Source organism: Monodelphis domestica, chromosome 3 (genome assembly GCF_027887165.1).
Source record: "Monodelphis domestica isolate mMonDom1 chromosome 3, mMonDom1.pri, whole genome shotgun sequence".
NCBI classification, from domain to species: Eukaryota; Metazoa; Chordata; class Mammalia; order Didelphimorphia; family Didelphidae; genus Monodelphis; species Monodelphis domestica.
The window spans coordinates 90,997,156-91,015,280 of record NC_077229.1 but is presented as its reverse complement, the minus strand read 5'-3'; the positions used below and the strand labels follow the sequence as shown (position 1 = coordinate 91,015,280).

Below are 18,125 nucleotides of genomic sequence, written 5' to 3'. Positions count from 1 at the left end.
ACCTTGGATGAGAGATTTAACCTGTCTGAACCTCAGTTTCTTCATCTGTAAAATGGGAATAATAATACTTGCAATTCCTGCCTCCAAGGCATTATTCTGAGAGTAAATAGAGATCACACAATGGAAGCATCATGAAATCCCTAGACTAGCACCTAGAGCACTATATTAGTATCCTAAGTGATTGTTATTATGGAAGAAAGAATTCATGATAATTCTCAAGAGTTGTCTTATTTTTATCTTTATATCTCCAGTATCATTCTTCTAGTTAGCCTCAATTCCCTCAAAATTAGTTTAATTTATATCAAGAACACCAAGATTGATATAATTGGTCATTGAACAAAGATCTCACATTTAGAGGTAGTCCAAAGAAACTCTGTGACTCTTAACATGCTCTTATATCCTTTTCTGTCACCTCAATCCCATTACTGTACCATGGAAGTAAATGGGTCAGGATGGGGTGAACAAAATCAAGGGCCACTTTTTGATTTTCTTTGTTTCAGAGGTTGCCATGGACAACAATTCTGGGCCTAGTTAGTGGGCAAACCTACTAGGGATGAGCCTTTTCATACTCAGGCCCATCCTCAGCCTGCAGATCAGAGAGAGGCTTTGCTCTACTGGTATAGTCTTCCAGAGCCCAGTGAGGCTTTTGAATAGGTGGTTAGCAGAAAATTTGATTGCATACTTCTTAGGAACAACTCCATTTCTGCTGGTGCTTTGAGGTTTAGTGAATTCTAAAATTCTCTTCTCACAACAGTCCTGGGAGATAAGGACTATGGGAGGGCTATGCCTAATTTTTGCAAACCTCATACCCTGCACAGTTTATGCTATAGCTAGCGTGTTTTTAATTCATGACTGAAAATAGCCAAAAGGAGAGAGAGAGAAATGCTGGTTCCAAGAAAACTATTGTGGAAAACGAGGTCCAAGCTAGTGAATGGAGCTTCGATGGTCCCTTTAACAGGCCCTCTCTCACGCTATCACCATTGGGATCACCACGTGCTCCCAGAGCCCCTGCTCTAGAGAGCACCACGTGCTTCTGAGCCCTTTAACTCACAATTCGGCCTTTTAGTCTCCACGTGATAACATCTCGCTATTCCCATTGGCTGACAGGCAGGGGGCTGGGGAGGAGGGAGGGCTGGTGGCGAGGTGTTGCGTGGTGACGCAGGGACGGCCTGACTCCGCCCCCTCTTGGGCTCCTTCTCTCCCCCCCCACTCCGGAGCCGCGCGAGCCCCCCCTTTCCTCCCCCCTCAGCTCCTGGCCGGCGGCGGCAGCGGCGGCGGCGGCGGCGGAGGCAGCGGCTCTTGGAATGGAATGACATCACCGGCTGTGGGGAGCTGGAGCTGCTGGGAGAGCGCGAGCCGCAGTGTCTGTCCTCGCGCCGCCCGCCCGCCCGCGCGAGCCCTGCCAGCCCCGGCCAGCGCGCGCCCGCTGCCTGCCCTGCTGCTCGGGCTGGCTTGCCTGGGAGAGCGCCGGCTCCAGACGGATTAAATGCTACGCCGCCGCCGCCTCTTCCTGCGAGGATGTGAGGGGGGCAAGAGCCGGGGGAGCCCAGCCCAGCCAGCCACCAGGTAAAATTTCAGCCCGAGTCCTGGGGGTGGGGGGCTGGAGGGCAGGGGGCAGTGGGGGAGGTGGAGGCAGTTGGCGGAGGGGGGGGGGGGGCGGTGCAATGGAGTCGCCGTAGTGTGGGATGGGATGCACACGGGCATTGTGTGATGGAGCCGGGGAGTGATGCACCGGCGCACTTGGGCATTGTGTGGAGCTGGAAGGATGCTCCGGTGCCCCTGGCTGTTGTGCTCGCGAGTATGAGCTGGGGCGTTGCACTGAAGAGCGGGTGAGAAGGCACCGGGACAATGCCTGGGGCGGCGGGAATGGTCGGGGTGGGGGGGGGAGCAGCTTTGCACAGGGATGAGAGGGGGGTGGGGATGGCCGGGGCTAGCTTCTGAACGTTGCACTAAGGAAGCGGGGTGTAGCTGGGAGCATTGTGAATTTGTGATTGGAAAAGAAGGATGCGACCGACCAGGAGAGCTTGGGCTAATGCCTGGGGGGAGGGGGTGAATACGCTGGAAAGCACTAGCTAAAGAATTGCCCTAGAAGCTAGGCAGAAAGCCTCAGAGCTTGGGTTGGTCGCACCCGGGGATGATGCGGGCGGGGCAGGGAGTGCAGGAAAGGGGAAAGGAAGGGGACCCGGGATGCATGCAGCGGAGTATGCAGGCTATAGCAGCGGAGTCCCGGGGCAGTTCTTTCCATTGAGGACTAGGAGGATGGAGGAACGGCAGGCTGTTGAAGGCTGCGAAGACCCACGGCTATTCCGGGGACTAGTGGGGGTGGGGAGAGAGAGAGATGCACCACTGAATTACGGGGCATCGAGCCGAGGGGTGGGGGAAGCCTATAAAGACTGAGCCCTGGAGCTCGGTATCATCAAAGGCAAGAAAGAGGAGTGCTGATCCCAGACACTCTCGGAAGCTTGATGATGGGCTTTCAATGAGCAAGGAGTCTCTTCTCCTTCCACTTCTCCCGCACCTGGGAGATCCCACAGCACCCTGCCTTCCTCTCTCTCCTACCGTGCAAAGGGATCCGAAAAGTGGCAGGGGACCTTTCCCTATCCTTTTCAAGTCGAGTCTGCCGGCCTTGGTTGCTGGTCAGACCATGGACATCCCTTCTTCTCTGAGCACCAGAGGGCTCTCTTTGGCCCCAAGCCCTTTTCTCCTATGGGATTCCCCCCTCCTCTCTTTCTGTACCCCTCTCCCACATACTATTCTACCTTTCACCACACCCCTCTTCCCAAATGGGATTTAGCTTCTGGTTTCCTCTGAGCACCTCCCCAACCTTCCGACTGGCAGCTTTTAGCTCAGCTCTATGTAGCCTGTACCACGGAGCACCAAAGGAGTTAACCGGTCTCCCCTCTTTGGTGACAAGCTAAGAGCTGGGGACCCAAAGGATAGAGCCCTTGCCCCGCCCCAGCCCTCAGATGCTGAAAGCCTGATTCTTCTAAATGGAGTGTGTGTAGGGCAGGGGGTTCAGCCAAGATTTAGGACTAATAAAATAATTTGACACTTTTGGATCTATCCCCACACTTGCTGCCACCACCCTAAATCTCCTGCCCCACAGTGCTGTTCTTAGAAGGAGTCTCTTGTCCACACAGGGAAGGGGAATGACAAGCCATAGAATTTAGACCGGGCTGGAGGGCGCCTTAGAGAGCATCCTCTCCGTTTTGGGGACCAGACTCCAGTTTGGAATCTTAACATTTCTAACCTTCTCCGGTCCCCTGGGAGGAGGGGAGGAGTGTTGGTGATTGACATCCGCTTGAAGCCCTTTCCGTTTGGGGGAAGCCGTAAAGTCTGCACTAGCCTAGCCCTTGGCTCCCTCTAGGATAGGGGGGATTCTCGGAGAGCTCTGTAGAAGGTGAAAGGGGGGAAAGCCTGGCAGGGTCCTACCAGGGAGACCCTGGCACAGGGTTTTGAGTGAGTGTTCACATGCTCAGAATTCTCCTGAAGCAGACTACTCCCGGGGATCCAGGGGAGGATGAAGGGAGCTGCATTCAGGCAGAGAAGGAAGCATGGTTTTTTGCAGCCCCCCTCCCGGGGGGTAGTAATGAAGGGACATCTGTGACAACTACAAGTGGAGGGGAAGGCGTAGGTCTTTGGATTTTTGCCTCTTCGGGTCCTGGGTGCTCTGCAGGCGCTTAATAAATGCTTGTTGAATGGAAATGAATTGATTGACTAGTTGTCTTGGTGCTGGCGCTGGTCACCTCGGAAGCCGGTGCCTCCCGGAGCGGGGCCAGGGCGCTGCCGGAAAGGACTGAGAGACCCCTCGCTCTGCACGTGGCGGCCGCCCCGGGATCCCGCCTGCACGGGGAAGGTGAGAACACGGAGGACGTGCGCGCGACTCGTGCAACTTAAGGGGTTCCGCGGGGCTCTTGCCCATGGTCGATCTCCTCCCGACTTTTTTATCCTCCCTGAACTACCGAGTGAAATGAAATCTCTAAATCCCGGCCCGGGGTGGGCGCCTCCGCTGCCTCCCTAACCTGACAATCGCCCCTGGCAGCGCGCGCCGCTGGGGGGCGAGGGCGAGGGTAAGGGGAGGGGCGGGGAGAGGTGGGCTGACGTCATTCCCGAAGGAGGCAGGGGCGGAGTTCCCCCTTCCTTCTCCCCTCCCCCCAGCATTGGCCGTTATCTCTCGCTCCTGCGGTTGGACTCCACATTCGAACTGTACTGGAGGGAGGGGTCTAGGGGAAAGGGGGGGAACTAGCAGTGTGGGAGCGCGCACGCGCAACTGGAGGGGCCGGCGGTGGAGGGATGGGGGGGAGGGGGCCGGGCTCCGGGGGAGGGGGCGGCCAGGAAGTGGAAGACTCTGATGGGCTTTTTCTTCTCTTTTTCTTTTCTTGCTCCCCCCCCCAGTTTGATACACTGTTTTGGGAGGGCTGAGAGGCACCCCCAAACTCCGCATCTCCCCCTGTACCTTCTAATGCTCCTCACAATGATCTCTATTCGGACTGTGCAAGGGTTTCCCTTTCTGGGAAGCTGGGGGTGAGAGGTCCTCATTTAGCAGGACACAGATAGGGATAGGGGGACCCTATTTGGTAAGACTAATGGGGGGCATCAGGGAGATAGATAATCATACTCGTTTGGTGGAATAGCATTCCCCCAACCACACCTGGTAGGATGCTTTCTCCCCGCCCCCTTCTTGCTCCTAGCCTTTCTAGTTCTGAAGCTTTTCTTTCTAGATCTGAAACCGTTCTTGGTGAGGAGTAAAGCCTGGGAATTCATTAATTCGTTACTTCATTAATTTGCTCATCAGCCATTTATGGAGTGGGCAAGCAGAGCAAGCTTCTGGGGAAGTACAAAGGGGACCCTCTGGACAGGAGCTCCAGTGCTGCTTGGGGCCAGAGGGTAGATCTGTAAGGAGCAAATGAGGTTTTCTCCTAAGATTAAAAACAAAACAAAAAAACAAATGGAAGCTTGGCTCCAAAGAAGAGAAGATGGAAGTGGCTTCTTTTATATCTGGACCAGAGTGTTCCCCACCCCTGAGCTTCAGCTTCAGGGCATCTCCTGTGGCTAATTTAATGTCTTGGGAGTCCACATATCTCCCTCCAGCTGTTGTCAGCACATTGTGAAGAAAGCACCTGGCTGGTTCTAACTGAGTGGGAGATGGACAGGGAGAAACCTCTGTGTGTGTATGTGTGTGTTTTCTCCTTTTCTCTGAATTGTTCCCTTCACCCTTCTGGAAAAGCTGGCCAGTTGCCTCTGATGAGACACCAGCTGCTTCTGCTCAGGGCCTTATTAATGGGTTTAGGGATTTGAGGCGACTCTATTTGCATATTTCTCCCTCTCTCTCCATTTCCCAGGGTCTGGGGTGGCTTCCTATTCTGCCTCCCCCCACCATCTCGCCTTCTGTGTCTCTTACTCTGCCAACTAGACCCTCATAGCTGCCACTAGCATTTGCAGCTTTGAAAAGGGAGTTTGTGTAGTGGGAATAGCAGGTTTGAGGGGAAGGCTTGAGCTGGGATATGTCCTTGTCAGTGATAGATATATTCAGAGAACTGGCCTTGCTTCTGCTGTCTAATGCTTTGAAGTGAAGGGAAACCACATGATGCTCTTTCTTCAATATTCAGGAAAATGAATTAATTTTCTAGCAAGAGGGTTGGATTGACTAAGATATCTCAAAATGGACCTGGAGAACCAGATAAATGCAATTACCTTACTCTTTAAGATTGCCTAAAGACCAGATTAATATTATTTAGGGTGAATATAAAAACATCAGGTTTTAGCTTTGAAAGAGAATTTAGAAATTATCGTCTCCCTCTCCATTTATTTCACAGATTAGGAAACTGAGGACTTGGCTCAAGGTAACATGAAGTATTAAGTGGCAGAGCTGTGATTCAAAGTCACCATCTCCAAATTCAGTATTTAATACCAGAGGAAAGGATTCAGGAGACAAAGGATAAAGGGGCCAGAGGTTTGACTTTTCCTTTTCTATAGTATTGGGTTGGCATAGATCCTCATGGATTTTTTCAAAATTTCATTCCCTCCCCCCCATTGGCTATTATATCTATTAGCTACATTATATTATATCTGAGGGCCCTGGACAAGTCAGGTTCATAGCCTTGCTAGGCTCTGCACTTAGTAGGTCTTTCATAAATGTTTCTTTTACTAGAGCAAAGCATCTAAGAGGATGACAATGCACTTTTGCTTGGGGTGGAGATGGGAGGAGTTCCCCACCCCGTGGGGATTTCCACCTGCCCAGCCTAACGATGGCTTAATCGTGTAGAGAATTGATATAATTGGGCACAATATGCACAGTGAGCAACGAGCAAACAAGGTTGTGCCTGGAGAGATGGTACAACCTTAGTGAGCTAATGGGTCTTTTCCATCCCTTACCTCCCAGTCGATGACATCTGGCTATCTGGGGAAATCACAGAGAGCTCCTGGTGCCGTCATCCTAAAGAGTATCTTCTTCATTACTGCCCCCCCCCATACACACAGACACACACACATACTCTCTCTCATACTCCTTGGGTTCCCGTGAGTTTTCTAGGAGTGGAAATACTGACTCATGGGCCCCAAGTCAGAAGCGAGCATATTTGATCTGAAACTTTTGTCTCCACTTTGCAGGTCCAGTGGCCTGCATCTGTGGGGCTTCTTCCTGTGATGGGAACAGCTTGTTGTAGCCCCTGTGGAAGGTGGGCTCAGACTGCCCACAGCCCCTTTTTTCACTTAAATCTCTTCTCCCTCGTATGTCCGATTAGACATAAGATATGGCTTCTGTGGTTATTTGACCTTGGTGTTTATGTGAATGAGCCAAATCTTTGAGTGTCTTTTCTCAGTCGTCATTCTTGATCTCTCCGAATTTATCTGCAGCATTTATCACAGTGTATCACCTCCTTTTGGATATCCTCTCATGGTTTTCTGGTCTCTCTTGGTTCTCCTTCTCTCTGGCCAGTGACAACTCAGTCTTGTTTGCTGGCTTTTCATGTCACATCCACTAAGCCATGGCTGCCCCCCAAAGTTCTATCCTGAGTCTCCTTCTTCTGGACTTAGTCATTTCATCAATCCCCAGGGATTCAATCATCTATGCAGATATTTCTCAGATCTCCCCATCCAGTCCTAGTCTCTCTTCTGAGTTCTAGTCTCACATCATCAGCTTTTGTACCTCTCAAATCAGATGTTTCATAGGCATCCCAAACTTAATAAATCCAAAACTGAGTTCATTTTCTTTTCTTCCAAACCTTGTCCTCTTCCTAACTCCCCTCTTAACTGTCGAGGGCACCATCATCCTCTCAATCAGCTGGGCTCACCACCTAGAGGTCTTCCCTAACTCCTCCCAGCTGATCTATTACCACGTCTAGTGGTTCTGTTTCTTTCATCTCAGCATCTCTTGTGGCGGCCACCAGCTCTCTACCTGTGCAGCTGCTGTGGTGGTACGGGCCTTCATCACCTCATGCCTGGGCTCTTTCAATACACCAAGTCCCTCCTCCTCCTAACCCATGCTTCACTCAGTACCACAGTCATCTGCCCAAAGTTGCAGGTCTGATCATGCCATTCTCAGACTCCAGTGGCTCCTTATTACCTCTAGGATCAAATAGGAAATCCTCTGACTTTTAAAGCCTTTCACAACTGGACCCTTTCCCACCCACCTTTCCAGTTTTTTAAATCTCCTCATACTCTGTTTTGGCAACACTGGCTTACTTGCAGTTCCTTCATCTCACTGGCTGTCTCCAATGCCTATGATATTCTCCCTCCTCATCTCTGCCTCCTGGCTTCCTTCAAGACTCAGCTCAAATACTGTTCTCTACAGGAGACCTTTCTCATTCTCTTCCCCAGCCCCTCCTGTCAATTCCTCCCCCTTCTATGCCTGCCCTCTGAGATGATACTCTGTTTATACTGTATATATTTTCTGTGCAGGTTTATTTTTTGCATGCTGTCTTATAAGAGGCAGCTTGGGGTGCAGTGAACAGAGTGCCAGGCTGCTAGTCAAGAAGTTATTGTCATTTCAGTTGTGTCTGACTCTTAGTGACCCCATTTGGGATTTTCTTTGCAAAAACACTGAAGGGGTTTGCCATTTTCATCTCCAGCTTATTTGACAGATAAAGAAACTCAGACAAACAGGGTTAAGTGACTTGCCCAGGTTCACACAAGTAGGAGGTATCTAAAGCAGCCAGATTTAAACTCATGAAGGTGAATCTTCCTGATTCCAAGTCTAGTGTTCTGTCCAATTGCCCCCTAGCAACTGTAGTCAAAAAGATCAGAGTTCAAATCTGGCCTCCACTACTTACTAGCTGTGTGACCCTGGACTAGTCACTTAATCTCTCTGTCTCAGTTCTCATATCTGTAAAATAGAGATAATATTGCTCTCTACCTCCTAGAATTGTTGTGAGGATCAAATGAGATAATATTTTAGAAAGCATTTATCTGCCTGGCACACTGTAGGCACAATAGAAATGCTTTTCCCCTTTGCTTCCTCTTCCATTTTAGAATGGGAGCTCCCTGGTGGCAAGGATCATGGTTTTGCCTTTCTTTGAACCTCAGTGTTTAGCATAGTACAAACATAGCACATAGGAAGCAATAAATGGATGCTCATCCAGTATGTGAGGATCAGCAGGGAAAGCTGTTTTAACCCAGACTTCCTGGAAGCACAGAAATGACCCCCCCCTTTACACATCATCCTGCCATTTCCCTTTTTAAAATGTTTTTCCCAAACATATTTTACCTCTCTCCTTCTTCATATTTCCATCTTTCCTTAGAAAGGTCATCCCAAACGTTCCCATGACAGCCTTTGCTTTTTTAAGGAGGTGTTTGGGGCTCCTAGCCTTCAGGATGGCCTGATAAGAGCTGGACCTACCTTCAGCCCTTGAGTGATCAGATCAGGTTAGATAAAACAATCAGGCAGCTCCCTCCTCCTGAAGCAACCTGCTTCTCACCACCAGGACAGCCTTCCTGCCTCTGGTCTTGGCTTCTGTCTGACTGATCCTTGTCCAGGGGAATGTGCAGAGTCCACATGGGGAAGCCTGTTAGGTAGTTTTGCTCCTGGGCTCTGTTAGGTGGATTGGAATGGAGAGGTGGAATCAGATGAGTAACTAACTCCTCTTTCCTTACTTTGAGGAATTGTTTAACTCCCATTGAGCCCCTGTGTGTGCCATAGATACCAGTTTGGTAAATGGTAGTGGGTATACACCTCATTTTGCTAGGAGCACAGGGGCTTGCTTTAAAATCTCCCAGAAAGTGTAGAAGTACAATTTGCGTTTACAGGCCGGAGTGGACTGCAATGAGGCACTTGGGCCCCGTCTGGGGAGTTGGGGGTGGGAATTTTTTTAAAAAACACAAATGATGCTTAGAACTGGAGATTAAATTCAGAACCCTCTTCATCTGCTAACTGCAAACCCAGTCATTACTTCTCTTGGTAAAAAAAAACAGTTAGATCTCGCAGAAAGGTTGATAGAAGCAAGTCTAAGGACAGTAAGTGGCCAATTCCAGTAATCCTACCAAGTTGCTCATATGGAGAGCATCGTTTGGCCAAAAAAAAAAAGGCATAATTTAGAGTCTCTCCATTTCCATCCCACCCCACACAAACACCCAGTAGCAGACCAGAGAGCTAGAAGGTGCTAAAAATAAAGTCATATATGCATATATGTGTATCTATATATACATATGTAAAAATGTATGTGGCTTTATTTTATTACACACACACCCTCTTAGCATGTTTGGGGGATAATTGACAAAGCTTAATGTTTTCAGCTGAGAGTAATTTTCTCCTAACTGTATTAGGCACAATTTACTGAATCAATCACAGTGGATGGAAAATATTAGGGCTGCTGCGTGTGTCAGCCAAGCCTGGGGGCTCCCAGGCCCTTTGGCAGGTGAGTAGGTCCTGTTTGTAGTCTCCTGGGGAGAAAGCCCCAAAGCAGGAGCAGCCATCTCCACGCTGGAAGCAGTTCCCAGTCCCGCAGAGGCTTGGGTCCCTTTTTCCAGCTGGGATGCCCACCCCGTCCTCTGCTCTGAAGTGTGGTGCTTTATGACAGGCGTCTGCAGAGAAAAGTGGCTTTGGTCAGAGGATCCGGGTTAGAATACTGGCTGCCCCCTAATCACGTGTGTCTCTCCCACCCCTACCCCAAATCTCACCTAGCTGTCCTGCCTCGGCCTTTCTAGCTGACTGGGTGGACAGTTCCCCCTTTCCCTACTCCGATAAGCTCCTCCTCTAACTGCAAGACTGTCTCCAAGCAGGGTCCAAGGAGAGAGGGGCTCCCTGCCGAGCAAAGGAGTGAGAGATAGACGGGCTCTGTGCCAGGACAGCATATTGGAACAGGGTGGAGAGAACTCCCCAGGCTGGAGGCGGGAGCTGGGCTTCTCGCTGGCCACCTGCCTGGCTCGCTCCTTTCTTACTTTCTGTCTTTCCGCTGAAGCTCTTTGTCAGCATCTCAAATGTGCTCCATATCACAGAGAAGACAGCTTAAGGCTAGTGGCCGGAAGGAAACTGAAAAATGGAAAGAGGCCTTGGGAGAGGATCTCATCCAGCCCCGTCATTTGACCGAAGAGGAAAGTGAGGAGCAAAGAGGGGAAATGACTGGCTCAGCACCTTGTTGTGGTGGCCGTCAGGGTTCTAGACCCAGGGCAGGTGCATTTCCCTGTCTGGTGTGTCTCCATTATGCTGCCCTGCCTCTGAAGAATTCTACTGGGGACGGCAGGGAGGGGGTCAGTTGTCAGGGAGCTAGTGGTGATCCCGAGACCAGGATTTGATGGGCCTGACGTTGGGCCAACTTTAAAAGAATACGGGATAAGCACTAACCCAAGATCTCTTACCTTGCCAGATATCTTGGGACGACTTCTCTGAGTAGTAATTCTAGGTTGGGTTTTCAGAGTTGTGGGGAGGAAGAAAAGATACAACCAATAATCGTGTTTCCTGTGACCTGTTAGAGTTTCTGATTTGGAGCGTACAGAACTTAAGGGAAACACATGCTCTCCCTAAAGAAAGAATCTGTGGGTGATGGAGAAGAGTCACGCAGTTGTGTGTGCGTGGGGTTTGAGGTGTAGGGTTTTTTAAAAAATATTTTTGAAGGTGATATTTCCTCTCATTTCCCCCTGCTAAGTGGCTGCTTTTTTTGAGGCTAGGAAAGAAGGGGGGAGGGGGGGCAGGCACAGAGTGGTTATAGCTTGTTGGCTACAGGTGGCGAACAGGTGTCAGGCCTAGGGACACCAAACTCAAGATCAGATTAATCAAGGCTTGGATGAGGATATGTACAGGATGTTTGAGTAGGAAAATTCAACATTAGAGACTGTCAGAGCTAGAAGGGTCCTTAAAGGTCATTTATTCCTCTTTTATAGATGAAGAAACTGAGGTTTGGGGAAGGGGAGGGTCTTGCTGCAGGCTTTGCACAGAGTGTTTTAGCAGAGTTCGAACCAGAACTGAGGTCTCCTGAAGCTCACAGCCCACCTTCCCTGGCTGGCTTCCCACTATTTCTAGGCCCAGCTGGTTCATAAAAGGACTAGTGCATTTCTGAGAAATTCAGGCAGTGGGACAGCAAAGCAGTTTGGTTAGTACATTCTGGGAGGGGAAGATTTTTTTTTTTAAATGTTAACATCTTTCTTACCTCCTCTTGGTTGATATTTTCAGGAGTGTTGCAGAAGAGCTATGTGGAGATTATGAAAAATCAATTGCTTTACACTCAAATTAAGGAAAGGATGGGAAGGACTTCCTTGGCTGGATTTAGCTTTAGCATCTTTTTCCTCCTCTGGAACTGAACCTGAAAGAGGGGCCAGACTGGGCTTGGAAATTTGAGATTATTCAGGACTTGTGGTTCAAGCGGTGTGATATAGTCATGGCCTCCTCCACTTCTTCTGAGTTCTCATTAGCCTTTTGGTCAGTTGTAGTTAAGTTGTTAGAAATTGAGTGAGCTGGGTGACTGCTCTGCTGGCCCCGATACCCTATGGGGGGGGGGGACAAAAGTCCAGAGCCTGCACCCCAATCAGGACTAGTAGGATGAAGCTCTGTGAAGGATCCTGCATCTTTAAGGGGATCTTCTATGGAATCTGATATAGCATAAACAACTTATTGGTGCTGAAGAGCATGTGTGAATTTCCAGTTAAAAAATGTGGTATTGGGGGCAGCTGGGTAGCTCAGTGGATTGAGAACCAGGCCTAGAGACGGGAGGTCCTAGGTTCAAATCTGGCCTCAGCCACTTCCTAGCTGTGTGACCCTGGGCAAGTCACTTGACCCCCATTGCCTAGCCCATACCACTCTTCTGCCTTGGGGCCAATACACAGTATTGACTCTAAGACAGAAGGTAAGGGTTTTTAAAAAAAAAATAAAAAATGTGGTGTTTCTGGAGCCTGCTGAGGGTGGCAGGCCTGGAACCTGGACCAGGATGCTTCAGGCTGCCTCTCTTCAGGATTGAGTCCCTTGGTGTGGGAGTGAGCAGGATGCTGATGGACGCTGGGGCTTGGCTTCTCTTTTACCCTTATGAAGAAGGTCATGGTAAAGAGTAAGGATTTAGACCTGGATTCCAGGCTTTGCCTGACATTTACGAACTGGGCAGCCCTGTGACTTCTCTAAGCCTCAATTTCCTATTCAGTAAAATGGGAGTTATTCTTGTGGAACCTTGGGGTTGTGGTGGGAGAGCACTTTATCATCTTAAAGAGGTACTAAAATGGGAGGCAATTATGTTTATTTGATTATTTAGGACCTGGGACTTCATCATTCTAAGGAATAGCTAGGGAAGAAGCCTGTGCAGGGAGAGTTGGGGTCAGTGTGTGTCAGAGGGAAAAGGAGAGCCAGACTGCTTCCTCCCAGAGCAGCTCCTCAGGGGGTCAGAAACTGGGGGAGGGAGCCCCAGAGGAGGCTGGATGGGAAGCTGGAGCTGATTGGAGCCAAGAGATACCTGTGCTAAATAGGAAGTGATTCATTGTTTGTCTATGGACAGCTTGGTTTGGGAAAAGAATTGAAATTGTACTTAGCATTTAAATTGCTTTTGTGTTTTAAAAAACTCGGGATCCAATAAGAAAATGGATGGGGATGGGGTGGGAAGGGACTTTAGAAAGTACTCGGTGCTACATAGATGTAGGAGATTGTTACTTAGGACTGCTAATGTATTTTGTGTCTGAACCTGGAGTTTTCCGGGATGTATGAAACTCTACCAGTGCATTTAGGCACTCTTGGCACTCCCTGAGAGAAAGGAAAGGTCTTTGTCCTGCCCAGAACTATATAGCCAATGTGTGTGAAAGGTAAATTAGAGTAGCGGTTGGACATCAGCTCCAGAGTCAGGAAGACCTGGGTTACCATTATTGTAGTATTAGCGTTTTTTCAAACCCTTACCTTCTGTCTTAGTCACAGTTCTAAGACAGAAAAGGTGCAAGGGCGAGGCAGTCAGGGTGAAGTGACTTGCCCAGGGTCACATAGTTATCTAGCCACTGAGTCTTTTAGCTTACCAGGTATTATTGTTAATATTATCATCATTATCATCTTCACTTCCATTGGCCAGGATGGCCTGTCAGCCACAGTCTCTTTGGCTAAGGTATGTGGGTTCTACTCTTCAGTTGATAGTTAATTAGGGGCTGACTTGACTAGAACCCAAATATCCTTATTCCTCTCCAGTACCAAAAGAAGCAGTGAAAAAAATGAAACAAGGTAAGAGTGAGTTGGCTGCCGTGTTACGTTGCTGTCTTCTCTCGGAGGTCAGCTCTTTGAATATGATCAGTTCAGGGACAGGGAGATTCTCCTGTTAGAAAAAAAGAGGTAAGCTTAATGAGCATCTAGAAGAGTTCCTCCAGATCCAGGCTTCCCATCATGAGAGGTCTCCTCAGGACACTTACCTGGGCCTATTGGAGAAATCAGACTCCTTTGCAGGGACTGAGTCTTCCTGCTTGGAGCAGTAGTGATGTGTGAAGGCCATGGGAAGTTCTACCAGCAGAAATGTCTTTGACTCTAAACGATCATCCTAGTGCAAACATCAACAACATGGAAATAGGTTCTGATCAAGAACACATAAAACCCAGTGGAATTGCATGTTGGCTATAGGAAGGGGTGGGGGGAGGGCAAGAATATAATTGTTGTAACCAAGGAATAATGTTCTAAATTGACTAAATAAAATTTTCAAAAAAGAAAAAAAGAAATGTCTTTGAATGTTCAGAGCTGGTTCAGGAGGTTGGAACAGATCTTTAGTTTCTTGGGGAAGAGAGGAAACGTTTATTCAGGTATGTCAACCTCAGAGTCCCCTTTTTACTACTCCATTTATGGTGTTTGGATTTTAGGGGATGAGCATCTTGTACTATGTTGGTAATAGACTCCATCACCTATGTGTTGAGAGTTGGAAATGAGTTGAGATGGTGGTAGGGTCCTTTTCATTGGCTCCTGTGATCCTAGACTTAGAGCTTTTGTGAAAATGTGCCATAAAAGTTTGTATTGGAAAGAGCTTTGTATTTGGAAGCAGGAGCTCTGGATGTCAGTCCCAGCCCTGTGGTGATGACCTCGGACAAAGCTCTTCTCTTTTGTAAGCCTCATCTTCCTCATTGGTAAAGTAGAGGTCACATACAGACCACCTGCCTTACAAGACTGGCATGAGAAAAGTTACCTCAGAAACCGTAAATGTGAATTTTTATGATTATTGACTCTTCACAGCTTGTTTTCAAGGAGAGGTCATTTCACAGAGGCCTGGGATGCTCCTCTGCACCTGCTGAATTTCTGCCCATCCTGAAGTCAAGCATTCTTAACCTCTTTTGTGTCATGGGCCTGCTTGGCCATCTATGAGAACCCTTCTCAGAATAAGGCTCTTAAACGCGTAAAATAAAATTGTATCGAAATGTGTGTGTGTATATTTTTTTCTTTGTTCTTTTTAAGCCTTTACCTTCTGTCTTAGAATCAATACTGTGTATAGGTTCCGAGGCAGAAGAGTGGTAAGGACTAGGCCATGGGGGTCAAGTGACATACCCAAGGCCACATAGCTAGGAAGTATCTGAGGCCAAGTTTGAACCCAGGTGCCTTCCCATCTGTAGGCTTAGCTCTCTATCCACAGAGCCACCTTGTTGCCCCAAATTATGTATTTTTAAATCCAAAGATCCCAGGCAAAGAATCCCTGCTTTAAAATCTAACTTAACTGCCATTTTTTTGAAGTCTTCCTGAAATCTTTCCCTACTCCCAATCATTAAGTATATTTCGCCCTTTGACCCTCACATAAGGCTTTATTTGCATTTCTCTGGTGCAGTTGAGTATGATTTTGTAATACAGTTGTTTGTATAGCTATACTCTTCCCTTCTAGACTGTTCAACTCCATGAAAACAGATACTACATCTTGTCTAAACTTTGTACCTCCCCCAGCGCCTGACATATCACTCTGTGCACAGTAGACACCTAATGTTTGTTTCTTGAGACATGTTAGAAGGGCTCTCAGGGATCTTCTAGCCTTCATTTTTACAGAGAAAAACTTGTCCAGAGTCACACAGTGAGGACAGGCCAGAGCCAAGACTTCCATTCCGGGGCCCTTTTTAAACTCGCGCTCCTCTACTCCTACCTTGGGCAGGCCTGTGCCCCAGCCTTCAGGGAGGCTTTGGTTTAATGTGAATGTGACACTGAGAAAAGTCGAGTCTGAAAGAAAATGCCTTTTTCTGTGAGGCCATACAAGCGCTAGACTTGGCAACAGAGGTCTCTGAGTCTACATTGACTGCCATTTGGGTCCCCCCCACATATTTAACATGACTGCACTTGAACGATAGCCTTAGTCTTGTATAAGGGTAAGTAGCACTTGACGCAGAGAAAGGGGCAGCAAGGACCACATAGTCCCCTCGAGCATCAATAGGGATGGCTAGTCTGGGTGCTAATGAGCCCAACATGACCACTTGGGCCTATTTGGGAACAGCACATAATTTAAAATGGGTCACATTTCATAGATCCATCATGGGCCAGGACTTATCATTCCTGTGGTCCAATTGATTATTGGAAATGGTTAATTGTCTTGTGCCAGATTGATTTATAAATTAATGAATTTGCTGCATGTTCATCAGCTACCTCCTTTCCTTGTGTAGAAAGGACCCATATTTCAGAAGGGAACAGAAGGGAGTAAATAGTCATCCGCGGGAGAGTGGGAGCCACAAATTGAAATAACATTTTTATTTTGCTCAGCAAAGGCAGCCTTGTTAATCTCTCCGGAGCAGAGGGAAGAGACTCTGCGGAGCACTATTAATGACCAAGGTATTTAAGACGATACTTTGCACCGTGCTCCTGTGCTTCATCTTCATGATGGGTTGCCTTGTGACACCCTGTTGGACCAGGGAAATATATAGTTGTCCTGAATGTTGAGAAAGGACATTGTGGAAGGTGTTACTTTGTAGTTATAAGGATTTTCAGTTGGATTCACTGCTCTCCTCTTTATAGCATTTTAAAGGAAGAGGAGTGGAAGGGGTCAAAAACCAAATCCACTACAATGGAAGAAAATAAGTAAAATAACCCCTTCCATCTCTAGAGCTTAAAATCAACCTTAGAGAGTCATGAAATTTGTCTTTCTTTGGACACTTTGAGTGTTCTTCGAATGTCCCCAGCTTTTCTCACACTTTGTTGCATTGCCCTCGATGGCAACAAAGTGTAACGATGCTTCTAACTCTTCAGCCTACTTGACCATATGCTGACTTCTTACAGGCCCTAGCTAAATTATGATTTTCAGTTTGATGCTTTAGAATTTCCAATCCAAGAAAAATGTGTCTGAGTCAGACTTAAAGCCATTGTTTCTTCTTAATTTAAATTGTAACCTTCCCTACCGCCCCCAGAGCAAACAACATTTCTCCTCTGCCAGGGGAGCTAATCGTGGGGTTGGTCTAGAGCAATGGTTCTTAACCTCTTTGTGTCATGAATCCCTTTGGCAGTCGGACTGGTGAGACCTATGAACCTGTTCTCAGAATCATGCTTTTAAATAATTGAAGGAAATGCTAAATTTCAGTGAGGGACTTTCAATTAACAGTGTAATTTTTTCCCCCATCCAAGTTCATAGATCCCTGACATCTAGGCCTCTCCTTGGGGGGGTTAAGAACTCCTTTACTAGGGGCTTAGAAATAGCTTCTTTTGGTAAGCATCAGAATGAAATTTTGCTTCTTTCCTGTCAAATAGAGCCTTGACTGGTCTCCTTGAGAGGCAGTGTGGTCAGGTCGAGCTTGGCCTTTGAACTAAGACTTCAGTGCTTTAGTATTCAACAACTTGAGGTTGACAGTAAAGCCACTCTGTATTAAGCATTGAGATACAGAGGGAAAATTAAACAAACCAACCCTTGCTCTCCAGGAGCGTACATTCTAAAGGGGGTTCTAACATGTATAAATAAGCTCTCGATAAATCTAGAGTTTGGGAAAGGAAAGCAATCACAACTAAGGTGACCATTCTGCAGGAAGTGGCATTCGAGATGCTTCTCTAAGGAAGCAAAGGGCTCCTAAGAAGCAGAGATAAGGAGAAGTGCATCCTTGTGGGTGCAGGGGACAGATGGCTTGTGTGACTGTGGACAAGTCAGTCCCCCTCTCTGGGCCCTCTGCAAAAGAATGAGAGTGCTTGTCTTATTTACTTCCCACTTCAGAGTTATGCACTTGATAAATTAATTTCTTCCTACCTGTAGTCCAATCCATCCTTCACATTGCTGCCTCTGTTGTTTTCCTAAAGCACAACCCCACCACCACCCCCCATACTCTTCCTCCCCTGTTCAGGACCTTTACCCGGCATTCAAGGGCCTCCTACCACCCGGCTCCAGCTTTCAAATGCTTTCCATTCCAGCTTAACTGGACAGCCCTGTCCTGTGCCTGACTGTTGTCTTTACCCATGATAGGCCTCGTGCCTGGAATGGATTCCTCACCCCCATCTCTGCCTGTTGGAAATCTTCCTTCCTTCCTCCCTCCCTGAAACCTTTCCTGATTCCGCTCCCCCAGCTGAAAGGGATAGCTCTCTCTCCACTCCCACCCCCAGATTTTTTTTAATAGAACTTTGTCAGGACCTTTCACACAAGTGAGTTGGGAAGAGGTCTCAGAGGTTTTCCAATCAACCTTTATTAAGCAACTACTGTGTGTTAGTCACTGGGGACTTAAAGACAAAAATGACACTCTTCATTACAAATTCAAGTGAATTTTAAATCAGCTTGGAACTAGCTTTTCAACTAATGTGTTTTGAAATTTAAAAT

General features: G+C 47.8%; 1 protein-coding gene across 6 annotated transcripts in view; it reads left to right on the top strand.

The window, feature by feature from the left end:
• The first annotated feature begins 1,217 nt into the window (after window positions 1-1,217).
• The window catches only part of PTPRS (protein tyrosine phosphatase receptor type S), a 223,695-nt gene continuing 206,787 nt past the window's right edge, over window positions 1,218-18,125 (top strand). For 5 of the 6 annotated variants that reach the window (XM_056822484.1, XM_056822481.1, XM_056822477.1 and 2 more), the window contains exon 1: window positions 1,218-1,566. The gene's annotated coding sequence lies outside the window, so the exon portion shown is untranslated. Of the gene's footprint in view, window positions 1,567-1,679; window positions 1,830-18,125 lie in introns of those variants that run through there. The other variant, XM_056822473.1, reaches the window with a different exon arrangement.